Source organism: Colobus angolensis, unplaced genomic scaffold, assembly GCF_000951035.1.
Source record: "Colobus angolensis palliatus isolate OR3802 unplaced genomic scaffold, Cang.pa_1.0 Scaffold3, whole genome shotgun sequence".
Lineage (NCBI taxonomy): Eukaryota > Metazoa > Chordata > Mammalia > Primates > Cercopithecidae > Colobus > Colobus angolensis.
Window position 1 is genome coordinate 25,375,485 of NW_012116265.1, and position 15,418 is coordinate 25,390,902.

General features: G+C 50.7%; 1 protein-coding gene across 5 annotated transcripts in view; it reads left to right on the plus strand.

Moving 5' to 3' along the window:
- The window catches only part of ACTN1 (actinin, alpha 1), a 105,913-nt gene that overhangs the window by 1,956 nt on the left and 88,539 nt on the right, over nucleotides 1-15,418 (plus strand). The window contains exon 1 of one of the 5 annotated variants that reach the window (XM_011949696.1): nucleotides 290-477. The exons of the other annotated variants lie outside the window; for them this stretch is intronic. The gene's annotated coding sequence lies outside the window, so the exon portion shown is untranslated. Of the gene's footprint in view, nucleotides 1-289; nucleotides 478-15,418 lie in introns of those variants that run through there. 5 annotated transcript variants of the gene reach the window in all.

The window sequence follows — 15,418 nt, forward strand, 5'->3', positions numbered from 1 at the left end:
ACCCCCCCACCGCCCCTCCTGGCTGATCTGGGAATGGGGTTTGGGGTGGGGGGGGACAGGATGGCGCGTCCCTTTGGATAGTGCGGTTAGGGCTGGGCTTGAGGGAGAACGCTCATGTCCAAAAATGGTAACATTCATTCCCTTTTTTAAACTTAAAAGGGGGGTAGTTTATAGAGCCGACTGAAGTTTTTTTTTTCAGCCAAAGGCATCCTGTATTAGCTCACTCAGGAATCCTAGGCCCTGAAATGGAGCCCTTTTACTCACTTCATCAGACAGGCAGAGGTAATCTAAAACACACACAATGGGATTCCTCAAAGCAGGACGACCTGGGCCACGGTGCCCAAGGCATATGCAGGGCTGGGCCCTATACAGCGACATCGGTCATCTAATCGGACATGGAAGGGTCCCCTGACTTCGAACTGACTTCTTTGTAATGTGCCAGTTGCTTAAACTCCCCCTCTTCCTGTCATCTTCCTAGTAAGAGCTGAGGACTGGGGGAGCTGCAGACAGTCCCCCACTCACTTGGCTAATTTCCTGGGACCATGGGTGCTGTGGGTGGAACTGAAAAGTGAGTGGGTAATTTGGAGATCCCTATGGGGCACCACACAGAAGGCTCTTTAATAATTTCAGGGTGAAGCCTTCTTGCGAATGGATTTTAAATTAGAAGTGAGGTTAGGATGGTGGATTGGAGTCTTCCTTGGGGTTTAGAAGCAAAAGAGAAATCCCTGCTTAGGGAGCACCTGCTTTGTGCCTAGGAGGTGCAGGAGTAACAGAGCTGCCCAGGAACTAGCCCCCAGGAACTGCCCAGGAAAAGGACTGTGAGACCAAGTTCCTGGGGGACAGACACTGAGCACCGGCCTGAACATAGTATTTAATATTTCTCAATGAATGAATATATTAAACGCAGTTGGGGAGAAGAATATAGATTCCCAGGGCTCTCACCTGGGTGGCAGTGGGTGTGCCCCAGGCCTTTGGGCGGCCAGGTAGGAAGAGGTGGTCTGGGAAATTGGGTTATCCTGGAGGCAAACTCAACAGTGCCAAGAGCTGGCATTTGCTGATATGTGCCAGGCACGCACAAAGATGAGGAAACCAGGGCCAGAGAGGGGAAGTAACTAGCTCCAAGTCCAGACTGGTGTTTGATGGGACTGGGGTGCAGCCATATTTGGGACTGGCAGCTTCCCCTCACTTGTCCCTCCTTGGCAAGGGAGGCAGGAAAGCTGGGCCTGGCAGCCAGAGCCAGAGCATCTCGGAACCAGGAGGGTGGACACGTGCTTTGGGCGGGGTTGATGGAGGGGCCACACAGAAGGAGCTCTGGGCCTGACTTGGAAGATTCAGATCCACATTTTTTTTGTTTCCTGTTAATTCTCTAGATTATCTTTCGTGGGCCTTAGTGTGCAGAATTTCTGGCCTGCCTAGTTCTCAGCAGGTTGATATTAAGGAGGTAGTATTACAGGTGAGGGATAAGAGTTAAGGGAAACGTGTTGCTTTTGACACTCTTTGTACTGACTGGGAGGCAGGGTTTGTGTGGGACCAGAGTCCACAAGTGGACAGAGGCTGATGGTTCCAGAGGAGGCAGGGAGTGAGTGTGAGGAGGGGAAGAGGAGGACACAGTGTAAAGGGATACAAAGGTCACCCGGTAGAAGGCAGAAGGCCCTCTTTTTAGCTTTGGTGTAGCCATGGCGATTTGTGAGACTTTGGGCAAGTCTTTCCATTTCATTGAGCTTTTATTATTAGATCATTCAGCAAATACTTTGTGAGCACTCATTCTGGGCCAGACACAGTTCCAGGTATTAGGGATGGGGCACTGAGCAAGACAGACCAAGCTCCCGTTCTTGTGGCACTTTCATTAGGTTTCCTCCTCTGTAAATGGGATGCATTTCTGCCCACGGAGCCCTCAGGACTCTTCCGGGGAATCAGGTTAAATGACGCATTGAGAAATGCTTCCTTGGTGAAAGTATGGCCTGATGTGGATGCAGGGAGAAGTCTGTGCAGGCAGAAGGCATGACTCAAGAAGCTGCACTGGCTTGGCCGAGGCTTGTCCCTCTTTCAGAGAATGCTTCGGTGCGGAGTTCATGGGCTGGTCGCCATGCCTCCAGACACAAAATGCAGTTATCTTCCAGATAGAGCACGTGGATTAGAGGCACTCCTCTCCTTTTCCAGATTTCATAATCTTCCTGGTCTTTGAGGCTGGGCTCTGAAGTTGCTTTTCCTAGGAGTTGCTGTTATTTTCAGGGTGACTGCGGCCCCCAGTTTTCTCCCTTATGTAATTTTGCTCATGTTCTTAGGTGTATGTGTGTACCCAGTGTAGGTCAAGCTGGAGAGAGCATCAACTTGGAGTAGGATCCTGGCTCTATTATTTTCAGGCTTGTGACCTTGGGCAAGTTCCTCTTTGAGTCTCCAATTCCCTACTTATAAAAAAGAGCTAATACCCACCTTGCTGGCTTGATGAGAACAGATATGTAAATGGTAGCTTCTGCTGTTAAATTTTATTTTCTCTCTTCCTTCTCAAGTCCTGGAGATTCTGGTTTAATGTGTGTTTCTACAGGTGCCAGCCTGCGGCCTTTTACATGTAGGAACTTAATCAATACTTGTTGAGCTAATGGATGCTGAAACAGAGAGGCAGCGTTGGCAGGTGAAAAGCGGTGGTTGTGAATAAGGCCCACATCCCCATTCAGCAGACAGGTGAGGATAGGTCACAGGAAGAGGGGACATGTTGTTTGCACTTCCTTCTGGACAGCTAGGCTGTTGCAGGAGCTAGCCAAGGCCACCAGTCAAGGTGGAGGACTACAGAGAGAGGAGGATCTGCTATAAAAGAGTTTACCTGGGGAGAGATGGGACATCCAAAACCAGGGTGATGCCTTGTAGAAATAAAACCAGAAAGAGGAGAGGATTGGCTGTCCTCCCCATTCTTGGGCCCCTCCCTGTTCTGCACTCCTTCCAGCTTCACCCCATGCCGTGTCCGTGGAGGCAGGGACCCAGCCTGTCCTGTTCTCTGCTGAATTCCTAGTGCTGAGCACAGGGGCAGGCCTGCTGTAGGTGGCCTGATCTAGGACTGTCTCTGAAAAATGGAGTAAATGGCATCATGCGTGGCTCCCAACTTCAGGCTTGGGGGCGGGGAAGGCAATGAAATGCTTTATGTTCAGATAACCACCTATCCTGGGGCTGTCCCAGACTCTGCAGATAAATGTGTGCTGGGTGCACCGTGAGTCCAAATCTTGGTGCCCCTGTTGACTGTTGAGATCTTGGCAAGTCAGCTTACCTGCTGTGTGCCTGATGATATCAATGGGGAAATGGGGATAATAATAGTTCTTGCCTGATAGAGTTGTGTGGAGGTTTAAATGAAGCAATGTATGTTGGGATTTAGCACAGCACCTAGCATATAGTGAGTGCTCAGTAAATGTTATTTGGAGGAACCAGAATTTCTATGGTCTTTACCCAATAGGCTTTGAGATAAGCCATAGTATATAAACCCATCTTTGCAGGAGCCAAGGTTGTTTAGGGGTGTACAGGAGTTGCGTTGTCCTTGACGTCTGACCTTAACCTCTGTGATTGTTCAATCTCTTCACCTGTGGAATAAGGTAGCCTTCCTTGCCTACTGTACTCCCAGGGTATGGGGATGAAGGGTGGATGTTAAAGTACTTAAAAAACAAGCAAACAACCCCACCGTGTCAGCTTATATAAGGAAAATGGCCACACGGTAGGAATTCCCTGTAAGTGATTTAACTCTGGATGTCTTCAGGCGGAGGCACTCCTCTTTTTTTTTTTTTTTTTTTTTTCTGAGACGGAGTCTCGCTTTGTCGCCCAGGCTGGAGTGCAGTGGCGCGATCTCGGCTCATTGCTACCTCCATCTCCCAGGTTCAAGCAATTCCCTGGCCTCAGCCCCCCTAGTAGCTGGGATTACAAGCACGCACTACCACACCTGGCTAATTTTTGTATTTTTAGTAGAGATAGGGTTTCTCCATGTTGGCCAGGCTGGTCTTGATCTCCTGACCTCATGATCCGCCAGCCTCGGACTCCCAAAGTGCTGGGATTACAGGCATGAGCCATCGCCCCCGGCCCCGGTTGAGGCATTCTTTGGGCCCCACCCATCCCTCCCAGCAGTGAACCCAGCCCTGCTTTATCTGAGCATCTGATGTGTCTCCTTCTCCAAACCTTGCCCCATTGGTTGGCGAAGTGATTGACAAAGCCTGAGGAGAGGTGGACTGGGGAATAGGGCTGCAGAGGCCAGCTGGCCTCAGACCAGGCAGGTGGGGGCTGCTTCTGGCTGCCACCCAGGCTGCGGTAAGACAGGCAGGTGTGAGGAGGCCTGGTGAGCCGTGAGAACCAGATTTTCCAGTTTTGAGAAATGGTGGTACTCCAAGGGGCTGCTGAAGTCGCCGGACACTGGAGTTTGGTTTGGAGGAGAATGAGGCTAGCAGCTCCTGTAAGATGCATGGCTACCACCTTCTCAAGAGGAAGAGGAGGAACCTCCCTCCCTTCAGTCTGACTTCTGGGGAGGTGCTGCAGGCTCTGCAGGCTGTGTTGGACTTGGACACCCCTTTTCTTCTGCTCAAGGAAGGCCTGGGGCTGGGCACCTGGCTGGGGCCATAAACCATCAGTCTGGCTCAAAGACTTGTCATACAAGACCTGGGGGCCTGGAGCCAGGGTGGGGCAGCCGGAGCCTGAGATGTGGCCTAGTCACAGATGTGCTACGGTGGGTCTCTGGGAAAGAGCCCAGCCCTTAATAGGGTGAGAATATGGATGGTTCCTCCTCATGGAGGCAATCAGTAGATGTTCATTAAACCCCTGTTAGTTATCAGATGCTCTGCTTGCTGTGTGGAGTGTGGAAATGATGGTTTAGGTAGATAGGGAACCAGAAATATGCAGAATTGCAACAGGCTCTGCCAATAATGGCCATTGGCAGGAGCTTGTGGAATAGGATCTGCATCTCAAAGGAAGGCGGTTCTGCTGGGAGCCTTACCTTTCTCTGGCATTTCAGCTGCATGTATGTGTGCGTGCGTATGTGTGCGTGTGTGTGTGATGTAGAACAGAGGTGGGGAGAGGGGAGATGCCTGAAAGGGCAGAGCAGAGCAACAGTGACTATCCTTGCTGGGGAACACCCCCTCCCATTACTCTCCCTTATCATTCTTCTATTATAGTTTTAAATTTGTGTTTTATAGAGATGGGGGTTTCGCTGTGTTGCCCAGGCTGATCTTGAACTCTTGGCCCCCAGTCGTCCTCCTGCCTCAGCCTCCCAAAGTGCTGGGATTATAGGCATGAGCCACTATGCCTAGCCTCATTGTTCTTTTCCATTTGTTTTGCCCCTCCCAGAGCTGACCTCTCACCTTTCTGTGAGAGGTGGCCAGGCCTTCTGGACAGGTCACAGACCAGACTCTCAAGGCCACACCTCTGTACAGATATTGCTGAGATCATCCCAGCCAGTTAATCCCACCTGAGCTGCCTCCATGTGTAACCCACCTGTGGTTTTCCTGGACTTGGTATGGAGCCAAAGCGCACCTTCTCCACCAGCCCTGCTTTTATGCCCTCTTTAGAGTACACAGAGAGGTGTTGGTAGGCCATGTCTCTGCAAGAGGGGCCTGTGGGTTGGGCTGAGTTACTCACCATGGACACTGGTGGGGTCCTGGAACCCGTCAGCTGAGTTGGTTTGGGCAGTTCTAGTCTGCACCTCCCCGGAGAGGTCACGGCAGAGAGGCCGGGGCAGAGGAAACCCGCTGAGCCTGCTTCCTTGGTTCTGGCAGATGGGTCAGCCCCCACTGCACTCATGATTCAGTTTAGCCCAGGGTTCTGGCTCCATCTCCCGTGGTGCCAGTGCAGGTGGCCTACTAAGTACTGTTTGGCCAAACCTGGCTCTGACCGAGGCAAGGAGCCTTAGGAGTGGTGGGGACAGGAGACATAGTAAACCAGGGCTCAGAGCCACCCTGGAAACCCTCCTTCTTCCTTCTTCATGCGTGACCAAGGTTTCTGTATTCATCTATTCTCACGCTTCTAATAAAGACATACCCAGCCGGGTGCGGTGGCTCAAGCCTGTAATCCCAGCACTTTGGGAGGCCGAGACGGGCGGATCACGAGGTCAGGAGATCGAGACCAGACTGGCTAATACGGTGAAACCCTGTCTCTACTAAAAAATACAAAAAAACTAGCTGGGCGAGGTGGCGGATGCCTGTAATCCCAGCCACTTGGAAGGCTGAGGCAGGGGAATGGCGTGAACCCGGGAGGCGGAGCTTGCAGTGAGCTGAGATCCAGCCACTGCACTCCAGCCTGGGTGACAGAGCGGGACTCTGTCTCAAAAAAAAAGACATACCCAAGACTGGGTAATTTATAAAGCAAAGAGGTTTCATTGACTCACAGTTCAGCATGGCTGTGGAGGCCTCAGGAAATGTAAAGTCATGGCAGAAGGGGAAGCAAACATGTCCTTCTTCACATGGCTGCGGGATGGAGAAGTACAGAGCGAAGGTGGGGAAAAGCCCCTTATAAAACCATTGTATCTTGTGAGAACTCACTATCATGAGAACAGCATGTGGGTAACCACCCCCGTGATTCAATTACCTCCCACCAGGTCCCTCCCGTGACACATGGGGATTATGGGAGCTACAATTGAAGATGAAGTTTGGGTGGGAACACAGCCAAACCATACCTGTTTCCCACCTATCCCCAGGCTGGGCATCAAGTCCAGGCTCCCAGGAATCCATCCTTCTCAGCAGATGGGGGGAAACGCATGGAGAGGGTTGCTCAGGCTCTCCCTTCCCTGCCTTTCTTGCTTTCCCTCCTTTCATGTCATCCCAGGGGGTTATCTGGCAGGTGAGTCTGGTTATCTGGGCATGGTGAGTCTGGTCTAGTGATGGGCAAGCCCCAAAGCTGTGTGTGGCAACATTCATGACCCCAACTGGTCCCTTCTGCATGCACCATTCTGCCATGAAGTTAACAAAATTCCTTTTCTCATAATAATTCTAGTGGCTCCCCTTTTTGAGCACATAGTAATTATCAGCAACTGTCCTAAGGACTCTATATGCATGAGCGCATCTAACCCTGTGAGATAGATCCTCCTGTTATCCCATTTTGCAGATGAGAGAGCTGGCTCAGAGAAGCTGCAGAACTCCTCCAGGCCCACACAACCAGCAAGTGGTGGAGCTGGGATCTGAAGCCAGGCAGTCGGGCTCCAGCATTTGCACTTCTTCTCAACTTTGCTGTGCTGCTTATACAACAAATGCTTGTGTGGGTAGAACACTTAGCCCAAGACAAATACATACAAGCAAAACCCTGGTGATGGAAATGTTCTGGAATTGGATAGTAGTGGTGGTTTCACAGCCTCACAAATATACCTGAAACCACTGGATTGTACGTTTTAAAATGGTGACTTTTATGCCATGGAATTTTATCTCAATTTTTAAAAACCTAAGAAATTATTAAGTAATATAAAGAAGAAAATGACAATTGCTTGTCATCCCACCTCCAGAGGTAAACAAGCATTCACAGGATTTCTGATGGCTTCTGCCATCCTTGTCCCTCTTCCCTCGTTTGTGTGTGCCCTCCTCTGTCATGCCCAGTGTTTAGAGCCGGGGTCCAGGTTCATGATGAGTGAGAGGAGCCTGGAAGAGGAAGACAAGGGCGGGAGCTTTTGTAGAAAGCGGGATGTGGCTCTTTCCTTGGAAACTGACCAGAATAGATCATAGATATGCACAGGCAAACAGAAGACTGGGTGGGGTGGGGTGGGGAGAGGGTGGCCTTCATTTTCCAAGTCTCAGTCCAAGGGGAAAATTCCTTCCCAGTCTCTGTCTATAAACCCTGTTGGCCTGGGATTGCTTCTCTCCATGTGCTCTCCCCAGGGTTGGCAGGGTGGGAGTCCACGTGAGGCAGCTTTCCTTAGGGTTGTAGGCAGGGGAAGGGGAGGGCAGGGTCAGGCTGCCCCCCAAAGGAGGCAGCTGTACCACTCTTGGAGGTTGCCTAGCAATCGTGGGGAAAGGTGACCTGGCCCACTACAGAGGTGGGAGGAGAATAAAAGGCAGCCGAGGATGGAAATCGGGCGTACATTGCAGAGGATGCTGTTCCCCTGGAAACTGCCTCCTTGGTCCTTGGCTACAGCAGGGGTGGGGATCTGTTCTCCATTAAGAGGGAGTGGAGTCTTCCCTAGGCCTGTCACCCACAGGTCAGGGCTGGGGGACCTAGGGAAACCCTTCTTGCACATGAAGTGTATGTCAGACACGTATGTCAGTGGCTGCATTTAACGTTGACAACAGCCTTGTAAGATATGTGGGATGATGACACTTCATAGATGAAGATCCTGAGCTTCGAGATAGAGAACAACACGCTCACAGCCACACAGTGAGAGAGGCCTGGAAATGAAGGTGCTGGTACCCTTCACCTTTAAAGGGAACCATTCATTTTGGTTCAAAACATTTCACAAGCCCAAGGTACTCGGAGGTAAATGTAAACACTGACCACCTCCTGGGGAGGGAAGAGAAGATGAGGGAAGGCTGGAAAGGTGTGTTACCTGTTTTATATCAACCAACCAACCAGCCAGCCAGTATTTATTAACAATGTCTTGGTTTTCCAAATAAGCACAAAGCCTAATAGTTCACACTGATTAAAGGCTGAATGGTTTGGATTACCTCGACCTGTCAAACAACTCTTTGGGGAAGGGACTGTTAGTTTTCTTGGTACAGACAGGGAAATGGAAGCCCAGAGAGGTTAAGTAACTTGCCCAAGATTAGGCAGATTGACCTCTGAACTCGGCTCTTAACCAGAAGTACAGACACACTCTTTGCTATTAGGAGTTTATGTTTGAATTGGGAGGCAAGGCTTATATAAAATTGAAATAAGAGAACAACTCACTGGCACATTTTTAACATTTATGCTTCCATGTGTGGCTTTCTCTCCAATAATCATGGTGAACAAACTTGTGAGGTCTTATCCCCATTTTACATGCAGGGAAAGTAAGGCTCAGAAAGGTTAAGCGACTTTACCCGGCTTTCTGTAGCCTGGAAGTAGAGTTGGTTTTCAATCCAGGTCTTTGACAGGAGGGTCTGTGAGGTTTAAGGGGATGGACACAGGCCTCAGTGAAGGTACTTTTCTTGGTTTTGAAGGTAGTGAAGGATGCAAGTTGTATTTCTCTGTGTTTTTCAGTTGAAGCAGTAACTGTCAGGAATAGACTAAAGTCCCCTGAACTTGGAGGCCTCCCCAATCCCACGTTCCTGGTGGCCGCTTCTGGTGCTGACCCCAGCTTTTGGGAGCTAGCTTCCCCTGCTTTAAGATTCAGCACCACCCTCCCCTTCTCTCTTGTTTTGGTTCCTTCAGTTTCACCTGTTCTGTCTGTCCTTCCCCTTAGAGAGTCTCTTCCTTTGTGGTCACCACGGGAAGCAAACAGGCTTTGAACCAGGCAGCTGAGGCTCAGGTTTATTTTGATTTTAAAAGTCTGTGCACGTGAAACCTGTAACGTTTCAGGTTCTTGTTTAAGCCTTGAGATGATTTAGAAAATTGATGAGGGAGTGGGGGACTTAGGTTGGCTTTTGGCACTGCAGGGCTGGGGAGTTTTTGTGCCAGGTCGGAGAACAGCACCAAGTGGGGGGCAGTGCCATTTCCTGACCCTCAGCTTTGAACTTTCCAGGCCTAAATCAGAGGCCCCAAATGTTCACCTCGAGGTGGAAGAGCAGCTGGCTGGGGGAAGGGAGGCTCCTCCCCGTTACCTTGTTTTTCCTGTGTCTTGGTGGTGGGTGATGGTGGAGCTGGTTGGGAGCGTGGTCACAAGGCCTGTGATTTGAGGCCAGGCCAGGGCTTGTAGGGGAGCATTTTTATGGGCCTGAAGATTTATTTTTTAAAAGCCATCTGCAAAGCTGATTATAACTGATGGGAGTGAGACAGCATCTGAGCTCTATTTTCAAATCATCTGTAGGTGAAATGACAGGAGGGGAGGCAACTTCAAGGTGGGTGGGCTCCTTTAGGCCAGTCCCCTAATGGAACTTGGCTTTTCAGGCTGGAAGAGGCACTAAACCTTGCATGTGGGTGGGAGGGGATTGTTAAAATCAGACTCTATCTTTTCTCCTTATGTCTGATGTGGAGATGTCCAATGCATAACAGCCTGTGGTTTGCGGATAGGGAAGAGGAGCTTTTAATTCTTCTGAGTCAAGTCTCGACACCCCCAATATGAGGGCTTGGTCGAGGAAAAGGAGGGCAGCTTCCACCGAAGCCCTCTGTCTTGACACTTGTGTCTGTCGGGTCTGTGAGCATGGGGTGTCTGTCAGCGTTTGGCTGCATGTGTCTCTCTGGCTCCAAGAAGCCCCTCTGTTGTTTTTGGCCACGTCCTTGACCTTGGCAGAGGAGTGGCTCCTTTTTAAACACCGCAGACATCCTCCAGATAATAGATAATGGCGCTTTGCAGTCAGTTCCCGATATTTTGTAAGGGCCTTTCTTTCCAGGAACCCAAAGTGCTTTTCCAGACTCGGCCCTGGGAGCTGGGAGATGCAGGAGGTGGCTTATGAATTGTGTTTTCCTGGAGGCAGGGAAATGGGGCCAGACCCCTGGTTTCCTGTCCTTCATTTCGGATACTGGTGGCTGGGGCTGCATGGAGGTGTCTTTGCATGCATGAAGCCCTGAGGCCTCTTATTAGAAATCTGCATATTTTCCCAACCTCAGCTCCAAATGAAGCTTTGCTTTGTAGCTTTCTTTTTCTCTTTCCTCTCTTTCTTTTCTTATATTTAGAGGTTCATTGTACGTAGTTTTTTTAAGGAATACCACATTGGGGGCTCAGTTATATAGTGGGCCCATGTGCCACCCCCTCATTGAGGCTCCTTGGCATGGGCAAAGAGGCCACAGTAGCACCCAAAGGTGCCTGGCTGGGGGACCTGTACCCGACGCCTTTTCCCCAGAAGCCACTGGTTTGGAAGCAAGCTTACCTTAGGCCCATCTTGCTAGCCCAGGGACTGTTCTGGGAATATGGAGCTGAGCATCTGTGCATCCCCCTGACCCACCCCCAGCATTAGCCAGCCCTGGGACTGTGCTTTGGGCCAGGCACATTTCTAAGTGCTTTCAGATATTAATGTAATCCTCACAATGCCCATATGGATGGCTTAGTGGGAGGTAAAGGACATTTGAGGGTATTTGGAAAGACCTGAAAGGTTCAGGTGGTTACAGCAAGTATTTCTAGATTTTCTGATCTTGAAGCCAGTTCACAAAGACCATGTTGGCTTCAGATTTTCATTTTCAGAAAAGAGTACCTCGTCGAGTTGCGGCCCCAGCATTCTCCCTTCCCTCACCGGAGTTAACCGCTGTTCCAAGCTTGGTGTTTTGTTCCTATACATTTCCTATACACTTCTTGCCTATGTAGCTGTCTGTATCTTTGTGCCTGTTTTAAAACTTTGTGTAGATGGGGTCATACCCAATGCATCACTTTGTTCATTGCTCCTTTCGCTCCCACCTCTCCTTTGCCGGGGAACTGTAAAGGTAGACCTGGTGGGAGCTGTGCCATCCCTGTTTTGTGGCTGAGACTGCTGAGTTCCAAAGCACTTGCCCAAGTCACACAGCTCCTTGTAGGTGGCAGGTGGGACTGAACCCAGCTTCCTGCCTCTGCGGTGGCGTTCGTATGTTACACCTGCCGCCCTGCACCCCGCCAGAGTTCAAAGACTTGCTGATGTTTGATGAGGGAGGGCAGGAGACGTCAGTCTCAGCGTCTTACTCTCTTCCCACCCACACATGTGTGTGGCATCTGGTGTCCGTACCTGTGGGTCCCTGGTCCCTTGCCTGCTGCCCTCTTTTCCTGGGCTTGAGATTCAAGTTCTTAGGGACCTATGCCACGTTGCCATTTTTTTCACCTCCCAGGGTAATAGTTGTGCTTTTATTATTACTTCTTGATAAAGCAAATATGTCATGACGAAAAGCTATAGTGAATTTGGGAATGCTTCTAAATGAATTTATATTTTACGGCTCACAGCAGCCTCTTGCACCATTTGGAAGCTGGTTGTGCTCTGCAAGACAAGAGACTGTGCTCTGGACACGAGGCTTGGGCTGCATGTAGAGTTTTGGAAGAGGCCAGATGTGGGGAGCCACGATGAGCCTCACTCTGCCAGTCCCGTTCCTGGGCTCCAACGACAGCAAGTGGGGTCCCGGTTGAGTGGTTCTTGTCCTTGCCTGATTTCCCTCCTCTTACCTTCTTATCTTCTGGCTCTCGGCCACTCAGCCGTTGCCTTGCCCAGTTAGTGCCTGAGCTAGGAGAGTCAGAGAGGACAGATGTATGGCGGCAGCCTGCCTGCCTTCATCACACTTTCTTGGGGCACTGTTGTGAAACTCCTCTCTAAAGACATTTAGAGGATTCTCTGGGATGTCACTGATCTGTGACCGATCTGAGGCTCCTTCGATGATCAAAGGTGGATTTATGGAGTCTCCTGGGGTCCCCCTAGTAACTGAGTCTCAGGAGCATCCTGATCAGCTCATCTTAGCCCCCCAAAGAGCAAGTAAGCAAGAATCAAGCTGCACATACTAGGTATTCATCGAGTATCCAGTGTTGATGAACAGTGGTGGTGAGGGCCTTTGGACAGGAGTGTGGCAGCTGTAGTCCCTCAGGAGACAACTGACAGATGCTGAGGGTCTGGGAGCCGGTGGTCCGAGTCACCAAGGACCACCCCAGAGATGAAGTTGATTCCTGGGGCCAGGGTAGAGGCCCAGTTGGCTCCTCGGGACTCAGAGGTGTGTTCTGGAATCAGAAGGAGGCCAGGGGCCAGGGAAGCTGGCCTTGTCATTGGGATGGGGGTCACAGAATAGGATGACCTCAGCCCCTGCCATGCTGCTCAGCACCCCTCTCTGAGCTGGTGCCTCCAATGGCAGGCAGGTTGGAGCTGGCACAGACCTCCCAGCTCCCTACCAATCAGCCCAGCTGCGTTTTTATCTTTGGCTAGCTGCCCATCAGATTCCAAGGTGCTGGCCATACTGACATGTCCCTCTGTACCCTGCCCCTTCCTCTCTGGAGGGTGGGGTTATTGCATTTGGCTGGGACCTGCCTCAGAAAATCACAGGGAATTTCTGGTCCTTTTGTGTGGGTTTGTGGGCCTTAAAGGAAGTAAAACATGGGTCTTGGTTTTCCTTCTCCTTCCGGTCCCTCCACTGAGGGTTCTCTCTGGAGTGTTGGACGTCAGCAGCCCACTGCCTTTAGCCATAGTATCCCAAGGGGTGTGGATCTAGATAACTGTGGGGCCTCTAGCTTCCCAGGATGTGGGGTTCAGCAAAACTTTCACCTGCCTCCTGCTACCTTTCTGTTGGAACTTTGGGAGTAGCATTTGGGAGTGGGGATAGGTGTGAAAAGACTGTCTTCTTTGATTTATTAGGCCAGCGAGCTGCTTGACAGAAACCTATCTTGTCCCCCAGGAACAGAAAGAGTGGTCGTGTGTTAGGTACCAGGACCTCAGGAGACCTGAGGTCTTGTCCTAGTGCTGCCTGTGGCCACTTTGTGATGCTGGATAAGTCACACCCGAAACCACCTATAAACCGAGAAATTGGATGGTAGGATGGTGGTGAGGCTCTGTTCTTAAGGCTGTACTTGGATTATCACATGCAGATGATCTCTGAGGGTCTGGGATGATGCCAACATTCTGTGTTTCTGCCCTCTTAGGGGACACTCAGCAGAGTCAAGCACTTCTTTTTTTAAAAACAAAATTGGTTATGTTTTTATTTTTTGAGAAAGGTCTCGCTCTGTCACCCAGGCTGGAGTGCAGTGGCATGATCTTAGCCTCTACCTCCTGGGCTCAAGTGAGTCTCCCACCTCAGTCTCCCAAGTAGCTGGGCCCACAGGAGTGTGTCATCATGCCCGGATAATTTTATTTTTTTGTAGGGACAGGGTCTTGCTGTGTGACCCGGGCTGGTCTCTAACTTCTGGGCTTAAACAATCTCCTGCCTCCCAAAGTACTGGGATTACAGGCATGAGCCACCATACTTATCTGAGTCAGGCACTTCTAAAGGTGACCTTGCAGTTGACTCCTGGGTTTCGTAGCCTGGCCCTGAAGTTGACTATGCTGTGAACACAGCTTCTTTAGGAGCCCTCTGTGTCTCAGCTTTGAGGAATTTGTTCTCACCCTCTAGGGAGGGCGCAAGTGGGGCCAGGTGAATGTGCTTCCTTTATAGATAGACCCAGAAGCTAGTGCTCTTTGTGTCCTGGGCTCTGCATTCACTCTGTCTCTGGAAATACCTGCTTAGGGTGTGGTCCTGATTGGGAGGCTAGGTGCCTGGGGGAGGTGAGAGTCAGGGAGGCACTCTCCCTTGTTTGGTGTTGGTGAAGGATACCTTAGCTCTGCCTTCTAGCCTGGGTGCTCCAGGTGTGTCTGGGGATGCTGGAGGTGGCTCAGGAGAACTGCAAGGTGGACTGATCATAATTGGTCCTTTGTGTAGGCTTGACTGACCCACAGGCCTGGTGTGAGGAGGCTGCTTGCTTCTGGGCTCAGTGGGTCTGAAACACTGGCTGGAGCCAGGGAGCAAGGCTTTCAGTCTGGAATCTGCCCAAGGGACTGGTGTCAATAGGTGGCCTTGTCTTTCACTTGTTTATTTCCAGAGCCTAGCTCTGGCCCTTCTCTCCTTTGCAGCAGTTTGAGAAATCAATAGAATGCCCAAGCCAGAAGGGACCTGCACTGTCACCTACCCCTCTTCTCCCTCAGGTAAAGGGACGAGGTCCACAGTGGTAATCTGATTTGTCCAAGGACACTCTGCCATGAGTTCATTCCTTGTGGGGCTAGATTTGGTGAGGATTCTTTATTCTGGGTATACGTAAGCCATCTTCTGAAGTCATCCTTGCAGGTGGGCTCCAGAACACCTGCAGATAGATGCACATGGGGCGGGCCTCTGTATTCTGAAGGCAGATGAATCTGCTGGGGTTCTGGCTAGTGTGGGGGTGGTCAATTTCAGATGAATTTCACACATGCAGGCAGCTGTACCCTGCCAAGTTGGAGGTAGTGATCCACATGCGGGCCCTTACACTCTGATGTTCCTGAGGCTGGCTCCTGCATTTGCAGTTGAGGGAATGGAGAAATGAGCCTGCAGGACAGAGGCAGCCTGTTGGCTGTGGTGAACTTGGTATTAATAGCCAGCACTTATTACTGCGTGTCTAGCACTGTGCTAAGTCCATTACGTGCATTATACCAAGGAATCCTCACAGTCGCCCTATGAGGAAAAGGTACTGTGACATTTTTAATCCCACTTTACAGAAGGAACTGAGGCTTAGAGAGATTAAATATTTTCTCCCAACTCACAGCTTTTAGTGGGGCAGCTGGGCTTTGATTTCAGGGCTGCCTGGCCAGAGCGCACACTGCTAACCACTGTCCTAGTTGCTTCCTCTCTGCTGGGTCATTCCTTCTGGTGGTGAGCACCAGCTGTCAGCCCTGACTGGAGAAGGGAGGCTCCTCATGAGAGATGGAGCTGAGTCTCCACCCTCCTGGGCCCCATACACTTC